We start from the raw sequence: 24,562 nt of genomic DNA, 5'->3' as shown, positions 1-24,562 counted from the left end.
CCACCACCACCTGCTACCACCAGGCAGGACACTGCCCTGGGTGTGCCTTCACACACAGCGAACCACAGAGGTCTCTGAGCCTAAACAAAGGATCCAGTGTCTTTCTGGTACCAAAAGGGCTTCACCTGGAGTCTCTCAGCCTAATGCACTACCTCTGGCCAGAACCATTTAGAGACCACCGTGTGTCCTGCCTCAGTTTCCCACAGACCACCTAGGACATCCCAGCAGGATCCACATCCAGACCACAAATGCCCTTCCACTGTGCTATCAGCACTTAACAAGGCACAAAGCTGGTAGCAAAGCACTCTGGGGCCACAGCGGTGTACACAGATCCAGCAGGAGGAAAAGCACCTGGAACTCAAGAACATGTATCTCGTCCCCGAGGTCACAGACACGAACCATAACTCTGTCCAAGCTGGCCAGCTGACTTTCACTCATTATTTCAGGGTTGTGGCAGAGATACTATCTCTGCATATCATACTGAGACACCCCCCCCCCCACTACCACCTGTGTTTACAAACATCTCAACTCCTAATTTTCTGTGGAATACATTCTATAGAAATCAAGATGTTTGGTTTTCTATCTATCTACGTATTTATGTCAGTACTAGGATTTGAACTCAGGGCTCACATTTGCTAAGCAAAAGCTCCACCACTAAGCCAGGCCTTCAGTCCTGTTTCTCATTAGTTTTGAGACAAAGTCTCACCTTCCTGACTGGACTCATGACTGGTTCCTGTTCTGCCTATTTTAAGCTTACTGTCTTTGCTGGAATGACAAGCACATGGCACCGTATCCAGCTTCTCTTCATAACAGGTTACAAGAGCGGCAGCATTACTAGAGGTTACTAGAGCGTGGGGTCAGGCATTAATGCAGGGCTGTATCTCTGACCCTTGAGTGCTAAGGCCAAGAGTTAGGTTTGATTCCTTCAGGGAAATAATGAATGGCTTTGTCAGGTTTGGGGTTTGAACCACCATGGTGAGGAGGAGTAATGCTGCCAAGGCACCAGCTCTGCAGTGACCCAAGATGTCAGGTTCTCCAGAGGTTTCCTGTCAATTACACATACCTTGGCACACCTGCACACAACTAATGCATTATATAAAATTAACATAAACTTAGTTAATATACTGTAATATGTTATTTAGTAGTGTTAAATATGAAGTATTGCTATATAGTATATATATATGTTACTTGAATACTGCAAATATTTACTACATATCATATACTGTAATATTTAACACACATATTTTTCTATTTATAGATATGTGCCTCTTCCTATCTTTTCCTTTGGAGCTAGCAAGTGCTTGTATTAGCAAATGCACTGCATTTTACAAGAATCAACTGCATTTAGTTGTTTACTGTGTACACAGTTTTAGCTTTGCAAAACAAATAAGTTTGGTTGCAAACTTTGCAAAACAAATAAGGTTGGTTGAGGGCCACATAAATATAATTAACACTGCTAAGCGGTGAACTTAAATAGGGATAAGATGGCAAATTTTATATTGTGTTTCTTACCACCATTATTTTTTATTTTAAAAGGGCAGTTACACCCAAATCTAATAAACTGCCAAATTATTTGATTACACAGACCCTTTCCCTTCCTTGTTCTCACCTCCACAGTGACATGCTACCAGTGCTTCTTTGAATCCCACTTCAGCCAACAAGGAACTGGGCTCATCTAAATTTCCCAGTGCACAATGACTACTCCTCACTTCTCTGCAGTACAGGATCCCAAAGAGCCAAGGCAAGTTGATGCCCTAACACTGATCAGAAGACTGGTAACAAGGAGACAACCGCCTTCCACACAGGAAATGCACACCAGGATGACTGCATTATTTGCAGCAACTGAGCTATATCTCCTGGATGGAAGAGGAGCACAGCACAGGCAACAGTCCCCTCAGCCTGACTTGATGCCTCCTAGACTGCCTTTCCTGGTTGTTGTGACAGAATCACTCAGCCAGCAAGGCTGCAGTACAAGACCAAGGACTCAGTGTTCTTCTAGCATATTTTAAAAATGCAATCTACAATTAAGCAATACCCTTCTTTTTAGGTAGTCCCTTCAACACAAACACGCCGCTTTGTTACCTCTAACTACATCTGCACGCAAAATACACTCTGGCCAGGAAAATATACATTGAAACACATGTTTTAAATCTGAAAGAGATAAGAGAAAGGAAAAGAAGGGAAAGAGATAAAGATGCATTTTATTCACATGCAAAATAATGTAAATGAGAACTGGCTTCACTTCCTCCCTCCCCAACAGTAAATGATGTATATAACTTGTCCCAAAGTGGTTTCAAAACTACTATCAAATTCTACAACTGTTCTGTACAAGGCAAATCCATCTTCCACACCTGCAGTATCATCTATTTCCAATGCAGGTGGAAATGCTCGGATCGGGGCTCCCTAAAAGGGGGCTGTACCCCAGCACTAGTGGCATTTGGAGAGGAGTAACTGTGGTAAGGGGTCCTACTGCACCCTGCAGGGTGCGGCCCTAGACAGCAATACCATATCCCCTGGTGACAACTCCAACCACCTTCTCCTCCACTGCCAAGTGGGTGGAGCAACGCTGCCTAGACTCACCACCACCCAGTTCTAAGCAACATATACACATTCCATCACTAAGAAGAACATGTTCAGCACAGCACACGCCCGTGATGCTGAGCACACATAGGTCTGTGGGGCAAAAGGCTCATTTCACCCAAGGCCCAGATCTCTGTACCCCTTGGTACTACTACTCTTAAGCCAGCTCTAGCACAGAAACCCACCAATGGCAGGTGGCTGCCCAGGCTAGGCAGGGTATGCACCCACGTAACAGATTAAAATTAGGCACCCTAATTATTACACTGTCACTGTAAAAGCCGGGAATACCATTTCAAAAAAAAATGAATAGAAGAATTAATGGACTGCTTTATTTGCTGGCATTTGTGATACTCAGCCTGTCTTTTATTATCAAGGCAATCATAAAAAATGTTGCCACATATGCAAATTAAGTCATTAGTATTTTTCCCAATTACAGTAACTGCTTATTTGGATTGCTGATCTATTCTCCCAATTTAGTTTCCTTAATATTAATGACACTGGAATAGCTTTAATAAAACACTGCCAGGCAAGACAAGAGACAAAAATTTCCATGATAAATCTTTCTGATCATTTAACTGGAAGCCCACCTTGGAGAGAGCCAAACGGGCCACCCCACAGGGACTGAGCCACTGTGCTTCTCCCTCAGGTTGGGTACGACTCCATCTCAGAGAACACCACTACAGGGAGAACTGACCAAGGGCTTCCTGGGGCACAGCCAGGCCCGGGAAAGCCAGCCCACTTCGGGTAACAACCTCTGTTTTATCCACAGCATCAGGTGAGATGTGCTTTTGCTGCAGACAGATCTGTGTTAAAGATGTGCTGGGTTTCATATCCAGCTTTTTACCTGACTGTCTCCTTGCTGATCCCCCTTAGCCTCCCATCACTCAGAAGAGACACTGCTCCTGTGATACCCTGTCTCCACATCACTGCAAGACTAGGGCTGCTCCTCATAGCCGAGGTCCTGTTCCATACTCGATGCCTCCCAATGAAGGGTACACTGAAGCCTGGACTTGAGCAATCACCAACTTCAGGCTGGAGGGTACACTATGAGTGAACAAACTATAGTCAAGAATGCAAAAAGTAGATTAAAAAAAAAAAAGCACTGCCTGTTGAGAAACTGAGCTTAGCCTACAGAACAGATCTGAGAGTACTAGTACTCAGGAAGGCAGGGATGGAATAGGTGCCACCCACTTAGCTCCTTCAAGAACTTCAGAGAAATCCATAGTCCATGATGAAATTACCAAACAAGTCCATCCTCCAAAGCTAGCATGTTGAAAGACCGCCCCATCAGACAGCTGAGTCTGCTGTGCCTTGCAGGGACCAACTCAGCAACTGAAACATCACCCACACATGCAGCACCTGGCAGGGGCGTGAGAAGCTTGGAGGCAGCCCACGCCCTAATCCAGCATAGGCAGGGTGGTTCCCTTGACCACAGCTGGGCCAAGGAGCCAACCCTAGACACAGACAATGAAAGAAACAGGAAGGAAGTAGAGATAATAATGCAGACAGGATGGCACTAAGTCCACACCATCCTACAGGATGCTAGGCTGAAAGCACCAACAGTGGCCAACAGAGACAGAGGCATGAGCCACACGGGAGATAAGCAGCTGAGCAGACACTCATCTGAGTGAGCAAGGCACTCACCTCCACAGCAACTGAGAGCCTGAATACATTGTACTCTGCCCCTCAATGGAGAGTCATCCAACACTACAGACGCGGAAAAGCAAACCGCTGTGGGCATCCTTTGACCATGCTGCCAAGTCCGTGGTAAGAAACCCAAACCGTGTGTACACATGACCCCACATTGGGCATTCTTGACCTGGGATGCCCGGTGGCACAAAAACGGCATTTTCACAGTGTACACAAAATGCCATTTTTAAGTTTCTCTTTCATGCAGGGAAATGTTCAATAACAACATCCTGCATCCAAAGAAGCAGGTAGACTGCAAAGACGTCCCTGGTTCACGAGACAACAACTACAGTTCCACACTCTCATCAGACCCCCCTCCCTGCTTTCCACTCTAAAACATTCATGTGTACTAAAATACAGAGAGATACATTTCAACAACAGGACAGCTTAAACAAAACTTTCATATTCATTAATTCATGGGCCAAAAACCAGCAAGGGAGACACTGTCCCCCCAAAAAGTCATCCCAACTCCTTTGCGCCCCTCAAGCCCCACAGTGACATGAACACGGAGGACCAGAGAGCTACTAGGATGCAGAAGAATGCAAGCCATGCACACACAGAGGTGAAAGCTCTGGTTTCTGTGGGGAGAACCCTGCCAATCCTTTCTTTCTCCTTGAATTCTCTAAGCCAGGCAGCCTCCTTTACTGTCAATCTCCCATGGGCTAGAGTGACTGGATACCAAGGCCCCTGCCTACTCTGGAGGAAACCCAGTCCCAAGCCTGTTTCAAGCCATACAGAAAAACCCTACTAGTATTCAACTGCTCTTCTCTGAAGTCTCCCAGCCTCCCTCCCACCATGGTGGACAACTAGCTGATCTAAAGAGGAAGACACACCACAGCCTGTCCCCTAAGGTCTGAAGGCAAGGGAGCTCCTGCCCATTGTCTGCCCAGCTCAGCCTTGTCAGGCTCCTGCTAGCAGGTGCAACTGGAAGATCATATGTGGACCAGAAGCCAACTGTTCACTATGAGGTGTGCCCATAGCCTATGGGCTGCCCGGGAAAGGAGTTCTCAGCACAGCTGCTCCTGACAATCACACCACTGGGAAGATAAGAAGACATGGCAAGCCTTGGTGCCCATAAAGATGGCCTCATCATCCATCGTCCTCACAGGCCATGGAAGGACCACACTCAGTGCCCAGGAGTCCACAGAGGACAAGATCACATTCCTGTTACTACAAAGCCAAAAGGGGGACATCTGGGTTCCACCTAAAAGAAGCAGTTAAAATAATCTGGAGCCATGTCTTGACCGCCTCAAACTAACCGGGGGCAAGAACAATTGCATTCCAAAGACAGGCAAGTTCAGGAATCGCCCCTGCCCAGGCAATGTGGCCAGTTCCAAAACACATGAAGAAAGCTAGGGGAGAGAGGCTGAGCCAGCCCAGAGCATCCTGAAGGGGAGGCAGAGTGACAAGTGCTATTTCAGATATTAGGAACCAGGGAATATTTGGACAGGATGTCTGGCACAGGGTAAGTGGGATAGAGGATATCAGCCAAGACAAGAGAGGAGGGAAGACTAGAAGGCGGTCCAATGCTGGAGGCTCATGCCTGGGATCCCAGATACTTAGAGGGCTGAGATCTAAGGATCACACTTTGAAGCTAGCCAGGGCAGGAACATCTGAAAGACTCTTACCTCCAGCAGAAAGTTGGAAGTGGAGTTTTGGCTCAAGTGGTAGAATGCCATCTTTGAGTGAAAAAAGCTCAGGGACAACACTCAGGCCCTGAGTTCAAGCCCTGGTACTAGCATTGAAACAAACAAACAAACAAATAAATAAATACACAAAAGACTAGAAGGTGAAATCAGATCCCCCCAGGTGTCCCTGGGGCAGCACCACACCAGGAGTCAAGATCTGAGGCACTGTGAGGGTCAAGTTCCTGAACAGGGGGCGTCTGGAGGCATGTGTAATGGATGGCACCAGAGCAAAGGGTGCCAGAAAAAGAACAGACGCCACCAAGGACCATGGGAGGACTCCCGTGACTCAGCTTCAAGGCCACTTTCCCAGAGCAGGAAGAACTGGGTAAAGTCAGCCCTCCCTGAGCAGAGGTTTCAGATCCCCAACCACCACATACACCAAGCTCTCTAGAAACTCCACGTTTCTTCATCCTTCAGTAGCGTCAGCTAGATGAGCAGTGGCTCACCAGGACCATGCTAGAGAAGCCCGGGGCTCATGTTGCCCATATGTTCCAGAGTGAGTGAGTGAGTGAGTGTGTGTGTGTGTGTGTGTGTGTGTGTGTGTGTGTGATCGATCAGGCTAGGAGTGAGGAAAAGGAGAGGAGAGAAGGCTAAGCAACCACCAGGTGAGGATCCCTACTGAAGTGGCTTCCAGGCTCACAAGCACCACAGCAGAGCCCAGGAAATGGCCGGAATGTCTCCCTGGGCCTGGGCCGCGAAGCCACCCATCTCAATCCTGCCACCCAGACTGCTAGGTCCCATCTCCCAAGGGCCACAGGCCAGCAAGAGCTCAATGCCCTGCCTAATGCTGCAGGAAACTGCCTGCAGGTGCACAGGACACAGGTTTGAGGTTCTCTGCTGGTCTCTGGCAGAGATGTCTTTCACACCTGGGGACTGACAAAGCACAGCACTCTGATTAGAAACAGCTGCTGCCTTACTTTGTCTTGCGTCTATGCCAAGCCCATGCCTTATCCTTATACAACTCAGCCCCAGCAGGGAACCTACCACTTGGTTATGCACACAAGAGCTGAGTTTTAGAGAGGTCAAGCCCATGTACAGCTGTACGGAGACAGACTCCAGGCCCCGGACCACAGAGAGGTCGAGTCACGTGCAGCTGTATGGAAGCCCACACCCAGGCCCCTGACTACATACAGAGAGATCAAGCTTACCTGTAGGTGTATGGGGACCCACATCCAGGCCCCTGACCACTGAGCTTTTCTGACACAGAATTGAAACTACCTGGGAATGAGTATGCCCCCCACCTCCTTCTGGGGCAGAGTTCTGAGATGCATTAGCAACTCAGCTAATGCTAAGAAGGAAAAGGTACAGCCCGTGCCCCTCACCCTGAACTGCTCCCACAATGGGTACTGGCTTCCTCCATGGTCAGATGAGAGAAAGAGGGCCCAGTCCACGGGGCCTAAAAGATGATGGCATGTGACAACAGCAAGGGGCTGGACAGGACAAGACACAGCGGCCCACAGGCACACAAACCAAGGTACTCAGTGCCAGTTCCTCTGACCCTGGGAGCTGGGCCACTGCCTCATTTTGGTTGATCTTGACAAAAATCCTCCTATGCTAAACTTCTCGTCCATTTTTCTGAAGGCAATAAAGGTGGGATAGCAGATGACCACAACCTGCCACACCCTGGAGGGCCACAGAGCACAGGTTCTGAAGTCCTCCAGTCTGGTACCACCCTACCCTGAAGGGAAGGAGGAGGAGACCAATGGGGCTCAGCGGCAGCCTAAGCACAGCCCCCCTCACGCTTGCCTTTCCAGGGTCCCTGAGCCTGTCTCCAGGTAGAAGAGCCCTCCACAGCAGTCTTAACACTGAGAACAGCAGTGGGTGGACGCAGAGGGCATGGAGCAGGCAGCCCAGAAGCCTGCCTTCTGGTTTCCACGCAGCTAACACCACTAGCCCATCCGCCCATCCCCTACTCTTCTGCTTCCTCAGAATCCTAGTCTTGAACATCCGCCTCACTGGGCTACAGCTTAAGGCTCTCTCATCCTGTGGCGCCATCAACCTGACCGAGGGGTCAAGCTCCTCCCAGAGGACATCTTCACCCACCAGCCAAACAGGTGAGGCACCACGCTCTGGTAGATGCATCAAAGCCCTGAGCCTGGGCACTGGGAACTTATGCAGGACATCAGAGGCCTGCCCACCTGTAAAAAAATGAAGCAGAAAGGGTGGGGAGTAAGGGACAGGCCTTGGGGAGAATTTGCTCCCTAAGTACTTCACCTGGACCCCTCCCGCTCCTCCCATCCTACAGAGCAAGGCTCTGGATAAACAGAGGCCACTCAACACCAGCCAGACAAGCCTACCCTGATAAAAGAGTTCATCCCAGGTCTGACTCAAACCCATGTCTGGGGGCTGGGAATGTGGCTTAGTAGTAGAGTGGGTGCCTTGCATGCATGAAGCCCTGGGTTCAATTCCTCAGTACCACATAAATAGAAAAGGCTGAAAGTGGCACTGTGGCTCACGTGGCAGAGTGCTAGCCTTGAGCAAAAAAAGGAAGCCAGGGACAGTGCTCAGGCCCTGAGTCCAAGCCCCAGGACTGACAAAAACAGGGGGAACAAAACATGTCTGTCCACAACACCCTAGGGCTCTGGAAAGCAAAGCATCTATACCTGCATCTATACCAACTCTTGCAGGCCAGAGACAGGTCAAGAGCATGACAAACAAACAGGCCAGGCGTGGAGGCCCAAATCCTAGGTACCTGGGAGGCAGAAAAGGGGGATCATGGTCCAAGCTTAGACTGGGGAGAAAGAAGTGAGACTCCATCTTGACCAGTGGCGAGGTTCAGCGGGATGCACCAGCTGTCCCAGCTTAAGGAGGAGCACAATGGCTGGGCACAGTGGCAGATGCCTGTCATCCCAGCAACACAGCAAAGAGCCTACACGGAAAGCAAGACCCAGACCCCACCTTGAACATAACCAACATAGAAAGGGGCTGAAGGCATGGCTCAAGTGGCAGAGCACCTGCCTAGCAAGCTGAGGGCCCTTTTGAAACACACACACACACACACACACACACACACACACACACACAGTGCATTCAGTGCATCTACACTCAGACCCCTTGCCCTGTACTCATAACAAGTCCACCCAAGGACCCAGGAGGCCCTGAGTACGAAGGCACCCCGAAAGAGTGAAGGCTCACTGCAGGCTTCTGCCTTTCTGGCTCTGTCCCCACATCCTTAGGGAAGTTCTGAAGAGAAAAAAAATTTAAAGAATTTCATCAAAACATATTCACACCTGGATAAGCACTGTCCAACCTGACCCAGGGAGACAGTTTGTTCTGAGGAAGGGCCCTGGTAGGGAATGTGTCCCACAGCATCACTGGCTAGCTCCAAGTCCCGACGACTCCAGTCATCCCCGGCCCCCAGCAACAACGGACACAGTGCCCATGACGCCTGCCCCACTGCCTCGAGCAGCGGGTACAAAAGCATGGCTCTTGATAACTAGCGGAGACACGGAGGCTGCTGCAAAATGGGCTGAACAATACAAGTTAAAAGAAAAAAACATACTTTAGGGAGGTTAATCACAAGCAAATCAAAGTCAAATCGCAGGAACCCTGCCATCTCCGTTTCTGTGTCCCTCTAAGTGTGTGGAGGAATAAGTTACAACCAAGTCCTTACACTCAGCAACGTGCTCCCAATAAATGAGAGCAGTGCCCACCTGTGCAATCTCAGTGCCAACCTCATGCAGGAATTATCTCACAGGGGATGGTGCACCTTGCACTTCCCTTCAAAGAAGGTCAGAAGGGGCCAAGGCCATCATGAAGTCCACCAAGGAGGTCTACACTTGTGGCGCCTGGTTACACCGCTAAAAATACATCCTTCTGTGTGACCCAGACCCTAGCCCTAACTCTACCTCTTCCCAGGAGTTCACAGACCAACTGTGGAATGGGGATCACAAAGCTCTACCCTGAGCTCTGGGGTGGACAAGTCCACAAGGGTCCCCTATAGGCCACAGGAAAGGACAGGGACCAGTTGTCCTCGCTGAGCTGTGGAAATTCCGCCACAATGCTCCATCAACATGGTGGAACCCGTGCTGGACTCTGGTGAGAAACTGGCTCAGTCCTCTCCAGTTTTCTCTCTGGCTGTCAGCAAGCTTGGGTCTCAACAGCATCTATAAGGCATCCAAAGCAGCCACAGCACCAACTAAAAGGGGAGACGGCGACCTTGGCTACAGCCTCAGCAACAGAAAGGGACTCATACCCCCTCAACACGTGAGTGGCCCAAGGTTGACATAAGAGGCTTCCACAGTGGTGCCACAAGCCAGGTCCGCACTCTGGCCATGCCACAGGGCCTCTGGGATGTGCCCATTGGTACTGTCAACTGACTTGAGAGAGAGATCAGATCCATCTGCCCGTGAAGTCAGGCTCCAATGCCAGAAACACAAAGAACAAAAGGGAGCTCAAGCCCCAATTCGATAAAGCATGACTGCATGGCACAAGTCATCCATGGAGTGAGCCTGCAGCCAGCCAGCCAGCCAGCATGCTCAGCTGTCTTCTGCTCAAACTCCAGCCTCAGAGTCCTTGGAGCTGGTCCAGCCTCTGATCACAGGGGGCTTTCCATCCAGCCGCAGCTCCACTGCTGTGGCTCTGGTTCTAAGGCTCATGCACACACCCTTTCATCTGGTGTGGCACCCAGCTCCACCACCCCTGCACCATGCAGCCCCCCAGCCGCCCCCACACACGTTTCCTACAGCACTGGTTCTTGGGATGGCAACCGTGTGACCTTCACGTGTTCATCTGCTCTCCCTAGGTCCCCACCAGCACCTATCACCCCATCGGCAAAGGCAGGGTCCAAATGACGAGCCTGGAGTTACAGGCTTGCCACTGTGTTAGGCACAAAGGAGATGCTCAATGGAGTGCCGTTCTCCAGGACTGAAGCCTACGGTCTAGGTTTGGTTGCAGGATTAGTTAGGAATCTTTAGGACCTCTCTTGAAAAAGAAATAAAAAATCTGTAGGACCCCTCTTGAGCACCACACAGAGCCCAGGGGTGAGGACGTTCAAAAATCTTCTCTTACTCCAAAATGAACCATTCCAGCAAACAGCAGCCTCTAACGCCAGTGAGGTCTGTTCCCAAAGGAATTGCAATTCCCTCACCACTGGAACACGCTCCCACTCAGAGAGCTTGTTCAGGCTTTCAGGCCATAGAGATGATTTATTGTTTCAAGCTGAAACATCAATCCAACAAAAGCACTTGACTCACACGGACCGAATACTTCATAAACAATAGTAAACTAATCACACAGACCAAACACCTCATAAACAGTAGTACACTAACAAAACTTGACATCCACATTTTTAAGCAGAACAGATTCTACACACTGATATTAAGATATCATATTAAAGTTATGAGGTTAAGAAATGATTAAATAAGGTCATTAGGCACAGATTACAGGAAATGGGAAATGTGTCTAATTACAGCTTGACACCTTGAGCACTGCAGCTGGCCAGCGCACGCGCCTCGAGGGCACACCGTCACGCCGGGCTGCGCAACGGCCCCATTTGCCACTGAAAGCTGTAAGGCCCATTCTTTCTCACTCCTTGCTGCACCGGAGTTCACTTCACATGCGTTTCTGACAGCTTCTTAAAAGCATGAAACCTTCAAACTCAGGACCAAGACGCTTCCCAGATGTGGAGAGGAAGAGGGGACGGGTGGGTCAGGAAACCTGCAGGAGCCCCAGGAAGACGAGAGCCGAAGTGGTTCCTCCACATACCACCCCCCCCCCCCATGGTTGCACAGGCACTCCAGGACCACTGCCAGCCAACTCAGGGCGGGGGCTCTCACAACCAGCAAGAGAGATGACACCAGACAACGAATGTCACAGCGAGCTGCTGAAATTGCCCAACTGGATCCTGTCAGGAAGGCTTAAGGATGGCATTTAGGCCAAAGTGAACAGGATCAAAGCACATATATGAATTGAGGGGCTGGTGAAGACAGAGGTAAAAGAAGTAGTTCAAGTGAAGGAAGAAACGTCAAAGTCTGGGGCAAAAGGAGCCAGTGAGCAAGGAAGCAACCAGTCACAGGCTAAAACTCAGAGAAGGGCAAGAATATCAGGTAATACTGGTGAGCTGTAGGCCTGGACCAGGCAGAGCTTCTGGGCCTCGGGGGAAGTTCCGACAGACCTTCCTGCAAGGAGCGTGAGTGCTAGCAGCTCCCAGGCACCGCACCAACTCCACAGAGCAACCCAGACTCCTCTGGCCAGATCCACCTCGGCCTGCTCCGGCCTGACATCCTCAGCCTCCTCTAATGCGAAGCCTGCCTACCAACTTCCCACGGACTACAGGCTGGATACAAACGGAGGTGGAAATAGTTCTCCCCACTAGAAATATCAGCTATTTTAAAACTACTGACGTTAAAAAGCAGTACAAGCCAGACAACAGTGGTTCACATCAGTGGACCTACTACTCTGGAGGCTGAGATCCGAAGATTGCAGTTCAAAGCCAGCCCAAACCGGACAGTCCATGAGACTCTTTATCTCCAAAAAGCTGGGAGTAGAGCTGTGGCTCAAGTGGTAGAGCACTAACCTGAAGTAAAAAAGCTCAGTGACAGTGCCCAGACCCTAAGTTCAAGCCCCAAGACTGGCATATGCACACACACATACACACACACACCACAATGGCCATCATCACTTTAGAAACCCATGGACATCCTTTAAACTGACAGGCCTGCCTATGGACTGCACACTATTGCCTCTCTATACACAGATGACTCCTCAGCAATAACATTTATGGAAAGCATCGTTTTCATACAAGCACAACTTAACAGCCTGCAAGTACTTGGGAATAAGGTATTTATCCTTAGTCTTTCACTAGAATAAATTCCAAACTACTGAATTTCTAGAACAAGGATAACTGCCTTAAGCATTATTATATTTTTTATAATAACACATACTGGTCTCTCCAGAGAGTAATAGTCAACGTACACTGTGCTTACTATGTCTAAGGCCCTATTCTAAGTTAACTTCTACATGTAACCTCAGCTAAAAACTGCAAACTCAGATATGATGAAGTCTCCTTTACATTTAACCACCAGAAGGCTCCATCTTTCTCCTCTTACTAGCCACGAAGATTTGCACATTTCCATGCCATGTTCACCTTCAACAGGAATGCTCATTCTTTTGTTATTAGTTTGCAAAAGCTCTTTATATACTGATATTAAGCTCATAATGACAGAATATGCTGAGGTTTTTTTTTTCTCTTATTGTCTCCGAGTCTTGTTTATATGGAGTCTTGCCAGAGACTTTAAAAAAATGCTTACACCATCAAATCTGCCAATATTTTCTCTAAAGCTTCTTCTGGCTTGGTTTTAGAATGGAAATACATAAACTCTATAGATTTTCAGTTTGTGGTCCTCAAACACAGTCTTCCAGTAAGCTCTTCCAAAGGTGAATACCACCCCACCTACCCTCAGACATCCCGAGGCTTCTGAGATCCACACAAAGTGTGGAGTGCAATAACCAATGAATGGCCTACCTATCTGTTTTGTGGGTCTGGAACGAGTCCTGAGGATCAAACTCAACGCCTTGCACATGCTAGGCAAGCACTCTACCACTGAGGCCCTCCGTCTGACAGCACTCGTGTAAGACACAACCTAAGACCAGCATACAGAAAGCAGAATTTCTTCCCAGACGCTAGGAAAAGTGTTACCCATGAGGGCATCAAGAACAATCTAGGCGGGCTGGGGATATAGCCTAGTGGCCCTAGGTTCGGTTCCCCAGCACCACATATACAGAAAACGGCCAGAAGCGGCGCTGTGGCTCAAGTGGCGGAGTGCTAGCCTTGAGCAAAAGGAAGCCAGGGACAGTGCTCAGGCCCTGAGTCCAAGGCCCAGGACTGGCAAAAAAAAAAAACAATCTAGGCAATGCTATATATACATAAAGGCATTCCTGATGGTCTTCGCAGAGGCTGTGCTCCTCCTGCACCTGGACAGGGATGAACTTCCACCCCCAACCACCTACCTGGCCCAGAGGCAGAGAAAAGGACTCAGCCTTCAGTACGTGACTCTTACCTCTCTCCCGTTTCTCATCTTAATCTGGACATAGATAGCAGCGCACAGGCCCCTCTGGAGGCCGGAGTGATAAGGGAGAGCAAGGTAGCAAGTGTAAACAATACCAATTAGGCTCTCATTGAACACTAGCTACTGGTTTGTGTGACACTTACTTACACTGTCATCTCTCAGCTAGGAAAGAGCACTGTGATTTCTGCACAGGTTAACATAGGGTGCCGACCTAGCCATTAGATTAGATCCCTATGGAAACAGCCTGCCTCAACTAGGCAGTTATCTCCTAAGACATGAGGAAGTGGTGGGCAGGGAGGCAAGGGCAGCAATAAGGCCATGAGTGGCCGCAGACCCCACAGCCCACTCCACTCCAGAACAAGGACCCCCGCTTCTGGTGTTCCTGTGAGCACCAGAGAAGAGCCCCGCTTCTCACCCCCGTGAGCACCAGAGAAGCCAAATGACCTCCGGATGAGAATGTCACAGACCATGGTCCATAATGACACTTTTCCCAACACACAACTGCAGCAGCCTTGTGACTTCACCACTCATCTGACCTCAACTGGGCACACAGTACTGTGCCTTCCTTTCCATTCAAGACCCAACACTCCGAGTGCATTGCTCAGCAGGGCAAACGCTGGTCACCCAAGACCAAAGCAAAAGCCTCTCCAAGCTGAATTTTCCCACTTCTGCCTCAGAGCAGACTGGTCTCCGGCTCCTTGGCTGCCTCCGCTGAGGCCCTGCCCCAGCTCCCACTCTCAACGGACACAGCCACGGACTCTGGTGCTGGGACTGAGCTCGCCACAGCCTGTCGCCTGCCACCTCCCAGCAGCTGCAGTCTTCTCTCGTTTCTGCAGCTCTCTGGCTCTGTGCATCAGGCATTAATACATTACTCATGGCAGCTTTGGAACTGCGCGCCCAGCCGTTTTCAATAGAGAACAGCATTGACGAGCTCTACAGGAGTGAGGAAATTTCCTTCTGCTCTGGCAATTAGGACAGCACAAAGTCGCCTTTCCTTTGGTGCCACCCCCAACATCAAAGGATCGGAATTCAAAGCCATTCTTGCCGCATTGAAACCTCACAATGAAGCTGGAAAATGGAAGTCGATTACTGGGCATAAATATGCAGTAGTTAAAAGCAAAGAGTTATAACAAAATTAAGCTGCAGAAGCCCCTGATGTGTGGAAACTTCCAGTGCTAGAGCCCTCCTGGCAAGCATCGAGAGGGGCGTCCTCTGCACAGAGGTTAGGGGTTACAGTCAGGCTCAGCCTCGCACTGGGTGCACAGCCAGAAGGCCAGGCTGTCCTGCCCACCCCACACAGCAAGCAACGGCCTCCGGGCCTCTGAGAACTGGCATTTGGGGGGGTTTTGTTTTGCCTGACTCTGATGCCCACAAATCATTCTGTCTGGCTAGAGGCATTTTGGTCACATCTGTCCTTGGTCCCTGGGCTCAGGCCTCTTCCCCCAGGGCTCCCCAAGATCCCCTTGCCTGAGAAGGCAGGAACCCTAAAGGGGGCAGTAGTACATCTGCCAGGGAGCAAAGCCTGCCTCCTTCCTGACTGATGACTGCTCTCTTTAGGACAGTAAAAAGAAAAACTCAGAACACAGAAAGCCATGGAAGTCTCACAGTGTGTCAGGGTGTGTGTGTTTTTAAGACATGAAAATACTTCCCTCCCACACAAATGGGGGTTCTTCTGGGGAAAGCTGCCACAGATCCCGGGGAGGGGAAGATCTGAGAAAGCTCATCAGTCTTAAAAACAGATAGTGGAACGCACAGACTGTAACTGACAGGAGCTACCTGGAGAGGAACCACCACCACCACCACCACCACCACCAGCACCACCAAAAAAACCACAACTAAGTCTCACATCGATCCCAAACTCCATCCTGATGAAACTTCTAACTGGGTGGCATTTTGCATTTCCAATTATAATGGAGTAATTGTGTTGCCATAGTGACTGCCAAATTCTGCAATAACTTTTGTTGCCTTGTAACTGCTGTAATAGAGTATATTTGTGTACAAGCAGCAAATTCAGCCTGCCTCGTACAACCGCCGCCACCGCCACCTTTCCTGGCTGGATTAGGCCGTTCCCGAAATAATAATGCGAGGAATTATCAGAAGCCATTAAAACTCCAGGGCAACCCCGGTCTCCATCACCTAAGGAAAAGCGACACCGAGGGGGTCGGGGTGCCAGCCGAGCCGCGGGCATCGCCCCCCAGCAAGCACCCCGGGCCTGTGTGCGGGTCTCCTCCCCGCCGCCGGGGGTGGGGGGGGGGGTGCACGGGCCTCCGCGCCCTGCCCGGGCGGGGACGGGAACGGGGGGTTCGGGGTGGGGGGGGTCCCCGCGGTCAGGCCGCCCGCCGTGACGGGGGCTTAGTTGGGAAAGTCGTCAGTTCTAGAGCAGCCCAAGTTGGGTTTCTGCGCCGCTTCGTCTGCACACCGCGTCCCCCCGGCGGCTCGGCTCGGCTCGGCTCGCAGCGCGGCACGCGACGGCGGCGGCGCCCCGACCCCCGGCGGGCGGCAAGTTAGCGCCCGGGTCCGCGGCGGGCGGGCGGGCGGGCGGGGACGCGGCCTGCGGGCCTCGGCGCGGGGCTCGGCGCGGGGCTCGGGGCTCGGGCCCGGCCGGGCCCCCGCCCCACGCCGCGGGAGGGGCGTTTTCTGCAAACTCACGGCGTCTGACAAAGTTACATAAACGGCGCGGCCGGCGCCCCCGCCCCGCCCCGCCCGCCCGCCCGCTCCGCGCGCCCGCGCCCACCTGCCCGCCCGGCCCGCCCGCCCGCCCGCCCGGCCCGCGCAGGCCGCTCCGCGGGAGGCGCGGCCAGGGCCCCGCCGGCCTCGGCGGGCCGCGGCGTCCACCTGCCGCCCGCGGCCTGGGCGGGGGGCAGACAATGCCCGCGGCCGGCTGGCTTACCGCGGCGGCGGCGGCGGCGGGCCGCGCCTAGCCCTGCCCCGGCGCTCCGAGCCGCATCTCCTCAGCCAGCGCCGCCACCGCCGGCGGGCGGGCGGGCGGGCGGGCGGACGGGCTCCGGCGGCGACGGCGACAGCGGCCGCGCGGAGCGGGCCGGCGTGAGGCGGCGCGACGGCGGCGGCGGCGGCGGCGGCGGCGCGGGCGGGCGGGCGGGCGCGCGGGCTCGAGCTCGGGCGGCGGCGGGGACGGTGCTCCGCGGCGACGGCCCCACAACCTCCCCTCCTCATTCACAAAAAATTGACCCACGTTGAACCATGATGCTGCTCCCCCTCCAGCGCCGAGCCGCGCGGGGATAGGCCGCGCCCGACGCCTATCAGCCGCACGGGCCCCGCCTTCCCCGCCGGCGGCTCGCCAGCCATTGGCCGCGAGAGCCTTGCGTCACCTCCCCTCGGAGGCTCCGCCCTCTGCCCGATTGCTAATGAAGAGCGCGTCAATTACGGATAGGCCCCGCCCCCAGGCGCCCGACCGCTCATCCATTGGCCTATGGGGCTTAGGCCCGCCCGACCGCGGCCCAACCGCTGGCGCGACGCTACCAGCGTAACAGAAGGCTCCTCCTCCAGCCGCTTCCACGCACGGGCTCCGGACCCCATTGGCTCCGGATGCTGTCAGTTTCAAGGCGGGGCGTACCGGGGGACTCTCTAGGCACCAGCTCCGGGAGCTTCACTGGAGGGAATCAGGGAGGGTACTGGCTGGAAGCGGAGGCCAGCCCCGCTTGGCAGCCCGAGGTGTGGCCATTGGTCACCGCCGCAAGCCTGCGCGTGTGTCCCGGACTCCGAAGAGGCGCGGAGGGGTGTAGGCTGAGGCGGGAGTCCGACCAGGCCTGGCCACGGCCTCCATCTTGGGCAGCACGCGGGTCACGTGGGCTGCGTGTGGGGACGCCGCGGCGAGTGCGCAGGCGCGGCGGGCCCGCCCTGCCCCGAGGCGGGCGCGCGGCCGGCCGGGGCGGCGGCGGCGGCGGCGGCGGCGGGCGCTCGGCGGGACCGGGTCGGGCAGGTGCGCGCCGGGGTCGCGGGCGAGGGCGCGGCCCGCAGCCGGCCTGGTGTGGCGAGCGGGCGGGGGCGGGGCGCGGGGCCTGCCGGGGCGCGCCGGCCGCCCTCTCCGGGCTGCGCGGGCTCCGGTTTTCCCCACCGGTCCCGGTGCCCCTCCCCCCCCGGGGGGCTGTGGATTGGGGAAGGGTGCGGGAGGGAACGGACGGCGTCCGTGCTCATGGCGGTGGCTGGGTGATGGTTCTGCCGGTCGTGGGAAGTGCGCGCCCCGGGAGCCCGCGCAGGCAAGTCCGTGAGAGCCCAGCTAACCGCCAGAAATGCAGAAGCAGAGCCGAGGGCCGGGCCGGGCCCCCCAAAACAGGAGCTGTGCGTGCTGCAAGCCGGCCGAGGCATGCTGGTGACAGCAGCCCACGGAGGAGCGCACGCTCCTGTGCTCCTGTAAATAAAGCACCCTCCATCGCTGCCAGCTACTGGCCACGTGATAACAGTGTGCAAAATCATCCCAGAGGGCGATGGGGAATGGGCGATCGTCAGGAAACTGCGAATTCCTACCCACAGATCCTAGGGTAAGTCACTTTCTAGGTGCAGGAAGGGAGAGCGCTCACAGAAGAATGCTGGCCTGTAACCCCAGGTGGAAGTAACTTTACAAGATCTCAGCTCGGAAGGAGATACTGTGTTGCCTGTTCCATCTCACCTCGAGGCCCTCCAAAATTGAGGCACCTGGCCAGAGTCACATGACACTCCCCTGACAGGGTGACCCTGCTTGCCTTCTGTAGGGAAGGGACACCTGGGAGTCCTGGTGGGTGTGTCGTAAGGGAACCTCTTCACTGCCAGTACAGACACGCACAGTACCCCCAGACTTCTGCTTGTGAAGGTCTATCTAGCTACAAACCAAGCATAAGGGACAGGAAGCATCGGCATAAGGCATGTTAGACCCCCATGTCCCAGAAAATGGGTCCCAGTGTTAAAGAAAGAAAACAATGCTTGGATCCTAAATGAACTCAGGTCACACGACAAAAACAAGTCTAGAATTAGTAGAATTGCAGCCAAGGGCCCAATTACAAATATATGAAAACAGCTTTCAGACTGGGACTGTAGCTCTGTGGGAGAGCACTTCCCTAGAATGCACAAGGCACTGCCTAGGTTAGATCCCCAGCACCACAAAAACACTTTGAGATACACTAACAGCCTTCAAGCAATAGTATTTATTGGGTATTAAATATGTGGTAAGCACTGGTCTAATGGATTAGAACACTTGGTGGAAAATGCCCAATAACATCAACCAGGGAACACTTCCAATACTTAAATGTAATTTGTGTAAGTCCACATAGAACTTCTTCCTTGAATACTTCATCTAGAAGGATAAACATTTGGGAGCAATTTAAAAAAAGAATAAAAGCAATGGAGAAACTGCCCCTAGAAAATAAAACATCGCCTCAGCTCTGTGATGAAAACATGATACTGGTCCCAATCGATGGAAAACGATAGGGAGTACAGCCCCGGGCACGTCAGGGCTCGGCATGGACAGCGGGCAGCAGGTGCCCGTCGGCCTGTCCAGCTGCTGGGGGTAGGCAGCCTTCCAGGCTGGTCAGGGCCTGCACCTCACCAACTGTTCATTATTCTTAATTATCACCCTTGTAAGGACTCAAAAGGTTGTAACGGTGGCTTTTCAAGTCACTGAAAAAGTGAAGCAGAAGACAGCCTATTAATAATTGAAAAGATTAGCCATCAATTTCGTCTTCAGCAAAGGGTGTAAAGATCTAGAGTTTAAAAGCTTGGGCATTTCTAGAGTTGAGGAATACAAGGAATAGTAACACTCTTAAAGAGAGAGTAGGTTATTTGGCAGTATTAAGATTTGGGATATAATCAGCAGGGAAGTGGATATGCCGATTGTGAATGCAAAGGAATAGAGTGAACCATTACAGATGAATGCTGGAGACATAATGAAATCAGAGGCGAACACAGCACACTGACTCCAGTAGCATGGAACTTGGGGACCAGCGAACGAGGATGAGCACGGAAGGCAGACAAGTAGTTCTCTGCGTCTCCACGGGACAGGTGGGCAGAGGATGGACTGGAAGGAGGCCGGAACTCTGGAGAGAAGGGAGGGTGCACCTCTGGACGGGGGTGTAGATGGCACCGGCATGAGCACCTGTCACAACACATTGAGACCCGGGCTTAAGGAGATTGTTACCTGAAAAGAACAACTATTGGTGGTCGTAGCTTCCCTCATTTGAAGAGAAAGGGAGGGTCTGTTGAGGTAGTTAAAAGTTGGGACAGCTCTTATACCATGCTTTATTAAGGCTGATGTCCTTCACAGGACTAAGGGCTTTGGGAGCACAGAGACGAAGACTGCATTCCAAAGCCAAGCAGGCCGAGACAAGAAGAAGAAAACAAAAGTAATGCCCAGTAAGCCTGACGGCGTGTCCTCTTCCCTAATAACAAGAGTGACAGCCATTTGTCTGTTTGATGAAAGCCAATGTGAAGAAACGAGCGCCATTATACGTTAACTGGTGTCACGTGGTGGAAACTTTTAGCCTGTGTTAACCACACACACAGACACACACAGACACACACACACACACACACACACACACGCAGATTCTCTCATCTAATGATTGCAGTTCTAGAACTCCACTCACGAGTATGGAGTTGATAGACATTTAGTCAAAAGGTTGACAGAAAAAGTGGTTGTTTGGAATGGACGTATAATTGAGGGTTTTTTTTTTCTGTTATGGAAAGAAATTGATTTTACACTTGTGAGGAAAACACAGGACTGCAAAACATCTTTACAATATGAGAAAAAAAGTCACATAAAAACATTGGTAAATACCAAACAGAAGATGAACATCAAAATAACCAAGATGTTCCCAATGCTTTCTTCTAAACGTTCAGAAGATGAGGGAGCATTTATGTGCTTCTCAATCCCATGGTGCGCACGTGCTGTTTTTGTAATGATACAAGTTAATGTGTTAAAGGACGTGAAGTTGACTAAATAATACGGGAGGAGAAGCAGACGAGCAGGTCCCGGGGCTTCAAGGCCATGCCCAGGCAAGAGCGCCTCCCATCTCTCCCAGTAACAGCTGCATCTCGGTGCTCCCCGGGACTACGAGAGTTCACCCAAGTCATGGGAACAGTCAGAAACCAACAGAACGGTTGCTTATGGAACCCCACCTGGCTTCTCTGGCCAGATTGCAGCTTTCGCCACTGATGACAGCTGGACACGTGACCCTAATTGGTCAGAGCCTAACAAAAGCTTCCCCCCCCCTTTCAATTTGCTATATTTTGTTGCAAGATGCTATCTTAATAACATGTTGGGTTTGTTAGCATTTCCCCTGCCTCAAGTCCTCAGCGCCTCCCACTAGTCCCCAGGTCCACCCATACCTAATGGGCCACTCCCATTCACCATGAAGACCTACCTACTTCCCCTTTAGCCCCAGAGAAGCTGCCACCTGGGTAAGGTGCTGCCGCCATGTTGCTCCCTCTCCCGTGGGAGCTATGGCCCCACTAATAAACCTCCTTATGAACCTTCTTCTCTTGTCCCTGACTGTCTCTGCAGGGTCCCCTGGGATGGCCGGGACAGATCCTTTCAGGGTTCATAGGCAGAAGGGGAATAAAGTCACAGAGGAGGTGAGGCGGGGAAGGGAGAAGGCATGGTGTGAAGAGAATGGAAGCCAGGTCCCAAGTCCAGAGCCTCTGGAAGGAATCCTGGCACAGAGATCATTGTTCAGTAGGGGAGCCCGGAGCTAAGTGACTAGCAAGGGAGGAGAAAAGTTGGAATGCGATTGGTTCTTAAGGAAGTTGATTGCCCAGTGCCAGAGTCTAGGTCCCCAAAAGAGATTTCACAAGCATCCCAGTCGGCGGGCGGATGGATTCAGGGCTGGGGACCACTGAGTCAGGGGAATAGGAGGGGTCAGGCAGGCATCAGTTCCCAGGGAGTCCTCAACACCCACAACACCGGCACCAGGACCAAGGTGAGCAGCCAGAACCCCCCTTCTGTGCTGCAGGCTGGCCATGTGCACAGCAAGGTGTGTGGCCGTAAAGCAGTTACAGCGCCCCCTCGAGGGGAGGAGGTCTCACTGGTATAACCTAGAAGGTGCCCCCCCTGAGTGAGGTGACCGGAGGGTGACCTGGGCAGACCCTCCCTGGGGAAGGGTTTTGCTTTCGTCCTTCAGCAGCCTGGCTCAGCATTGGGCCTGGCAGCCAGAGGGCCAGAGGAGCATGTGAGGGCAAGACCAGAGCACAGCCACCGCGGCCTATGATTGGGGGGAGCCAGGTGGAGGTGCACACACCATATGTCTAGAAACTTCCCAGAACAAGACATGGGATAAGCATGTCCCTCCTCTGGAGTCACACAAGCCACTATCACACGGACTTGAGCATGCTCCCACTCCTAGATTCTGCTCCAAAACACTTGCCACAACTAGTACCTCCCTGCCAGCCTACTGACACAGGCCCCGCCCACCGCCACCCCGTAGCCGGCCCTACAGCCCAGACATAGGCAGCCAGTGGGACCGTCTGCTCTTGGGGGACAGGCCCAAGGACAAAGCCCTGGAAGCGGCGTCACGACCAGATGAATGTGGTTTCCTAGATGCTAAGGTCCTGGAGCCTGGTCCGGAAGAAAGAGCAAGCATGCCAAAGAACAGACTTCTCTTCAGGGGGAAGAGAAATGCTGAGGGAACCAGCACAGGGCCCCAGGGGCATGCGAGCAGGCCAAGGCCTCTCACCCAGGCCTCACAAAATAGATGAGCGTTTAGGAGAGACCCAGGAAGGTGATAATAATACACTTGGCATAGGCCAGGCCTATTGTGGGTGGGGGGCTGAGAAAAGGACTTGAACAAGGATGCGCGAGGTTGGCCAGTGGGCTGAGTCAAAGGCCAGCCAGAGCTAAACACATTGGGTTTGGCTCAAGTCGTTTGGGGCTTGGGGCAGCGCTCAAGATCCCAGCTGCAAAAGGCCGGAGTGGCTGGAGAAATAAATGCATGACTGGAGTGAGGACTGGAGGACAGGGGGATGAGGCCCGGGCCGGAGGAGACCGGATGGGGCAGTAGATGGGGAAAGCACATTTGGAAAGCCAGGTTCACAGAGATGGAGCCTCACTCAAAATAAACTCGTACCCCAAAATCATCTGACCCGAAGCTGTAGATAGAAGGTGGAATTTATATAAAGTAAGAGCCATAGGAAATGATTCACCCTGAGCAGGAGCCAGGAGATAAATAAGGAGCAGGACTATACCCCTCGCCCAAGACACTGGGCAACTACAAGAGAGTTTTAAAAATAAATGTGCTAGAAATCACTGAAGAAGCTAAAGTTGCCATGTTGGCTATAGAACCGAAGAAGAAGACACTAAGAAAAAGAACAGCCTACTCTTTTCTAAAAAGAACCAAATAAAACTTCTAGACATGAAGAATGTAGTCATTAAAATTAAAATTCAGTGGGGAAGGTACGGAGCCTATTAGAAGATGTTATTAGCAACTGAGGAAGTTATCCAAGTACAACCCCGAGGATACAAGATCTAGACGCGTCCGTTTGCGCAGAGCCAGGGCCCCGTGGGTGCCCTGCCCCGCACCCAGCCCCCGCCGCCAGGCTGAGCCGCACGTGGCGAGCACAGTGTCCCGAAGCCCGAGGCTCGTCTGTGATCTGAGGCCCCCGCCGCAGCTGCAGCCGCTCCAGCCCCGCCCCGTCCCGCCACCCGGCCTCTTTCTAGGTCTTGTGAGTCCCCTTCCACGCGTCATCTGCCCGGAATCCCCGTCTCAAACTCAGCTCAGGGCTGTCTGATCCAAAGCAAGACACCCCGGAGAAGAAGAGAACGGACGGGACGGGAAACAGGAAGGAGCAGCGCGGATCCAGGAAGCCACAGTCCTGGGAATGAGCAGAAACGAGCCCAGCACCCTGACAAAGACACTGCCCCAAGAGCAACCCGGACGGCGTGGTGACGACGAGAAGGACCCTCCATTTCTCCTCAGCAACCGCAGGAGACACGGGTCATAGTCTGTGGCCGAAAGAAAACCTCAGCCTGCTGGCAGGAGAAAACAAACAAACCCGGGTCACCTGGAAAGAACGCTGCCAGTAAGTTTTGCTCAGTGCCAAGGAAGAAGCACAGCGTTTGCAGGTTAAGGCTGGGAGACGTACGTGGCTGCTGGGAGTCCTCCCAGGAAGAAGGAAGGAAGGAAGGATGGCCTCCAGCCTCGAGTTAGCAGTGGGGATCTTTGAGACAAGACAAGGTCATGAGTAGCCCCTGCCCTTCCCCCACCCCGGTGCGTCCTGAACACAAGGGGAGAAGGGAACACGAGCCTGGGCTGACCCTGCCGCCGGGACTCCCCTGCTGGCCTGTGCAGAGAAGAACAGGAAAGGCAGGGGACAGATGGGCTGCCCCGTGTGTCAGCTACCGCGGCTGCGTAACAACGTCGCCGTGAACTTCGCAGCTCAGAACAACGTGTGTTTTTCATCTCTGCCTACGCAGGTGGAGTCCACACAGCACCTTCCGCGTGCGGGGTCACCGGGCAGAAGGCCTTCGCTGGGAGGCCGTCTCCTCTGAGGCTCCCCACCTTCCTCCCAGTCCACGGGTCTGGTAGAATTCTGTCCCTTGTGGTTGCAGAACCCGAGTCTCCACTCTCTCTCCCGCTCTCAGCCCGGCCTTTCCGCGCTGGCGGAGGCCCCTCC

General features: G+C 52.8%; 1 protein-coding gene and 1 long non-coding RNA gene across 11 annotated transcripts in view; one reads left to right on the top strand and one right to left on the bottom strand.

Moving 5' to 3' along the window:
* Hdac4 (histone deacetylase 4) overlaps positions 1–17,842 on the bottom strand; it is a 220,496-nt gene extending 202,654 nt beyond the window's left edge. For 7 of the 10 annotated variants that reach the window (XM_048344404.1, XM_048344413.1, XM_048344410.1 and 4 more), the window contains exon 1: positions 16,857–17,028. The gene's annotated coding sequence lies outside the window, so the exon portion shown is untranslated. Of the gene's footprint in view, positions 1–5,514; positions 5,518–16,856; positions 17,029–17,159; positions 17,404–17,540 lie in introns of those variants that run through there. The other 3 variants (XM_048344406.1, XM_048344405.1, XM_048344407.1) reach the window with 3 other exon arrangements.
* LOC125350138 lies at positions 9,678–21,545 on the top strand. Its single transcript, XR_007210676.1, has 3 exons — positions 9,678–9,688; positions 21,013–21,221; positions 21,493–21,545. It is a non-coding gene; the product is annotated as an uncharacterized LOC125350138 (long non-coding RNA).
* Positions 21,546–24,562: the final 3,017 nt, after the last annotated feature.

Source organism: Perognathus longimembris, chromosome 4 (assembly GCF_023159225.1).
Source record: "Perognathus longimembris pacificus isolate PPM17 chromosome 4, ASM2315922v1, whole genome shotgun sequence".
NCBI classification, from domain to species: Eukaryota; Metazoa; Chordata; class Mammalia; order Rodentia; family Heteromyidae; genus Perognathus; species Perognathus longimembris.
This window is presented reverse-complemented; position numbering and strand designations above follow the sequence as displayed.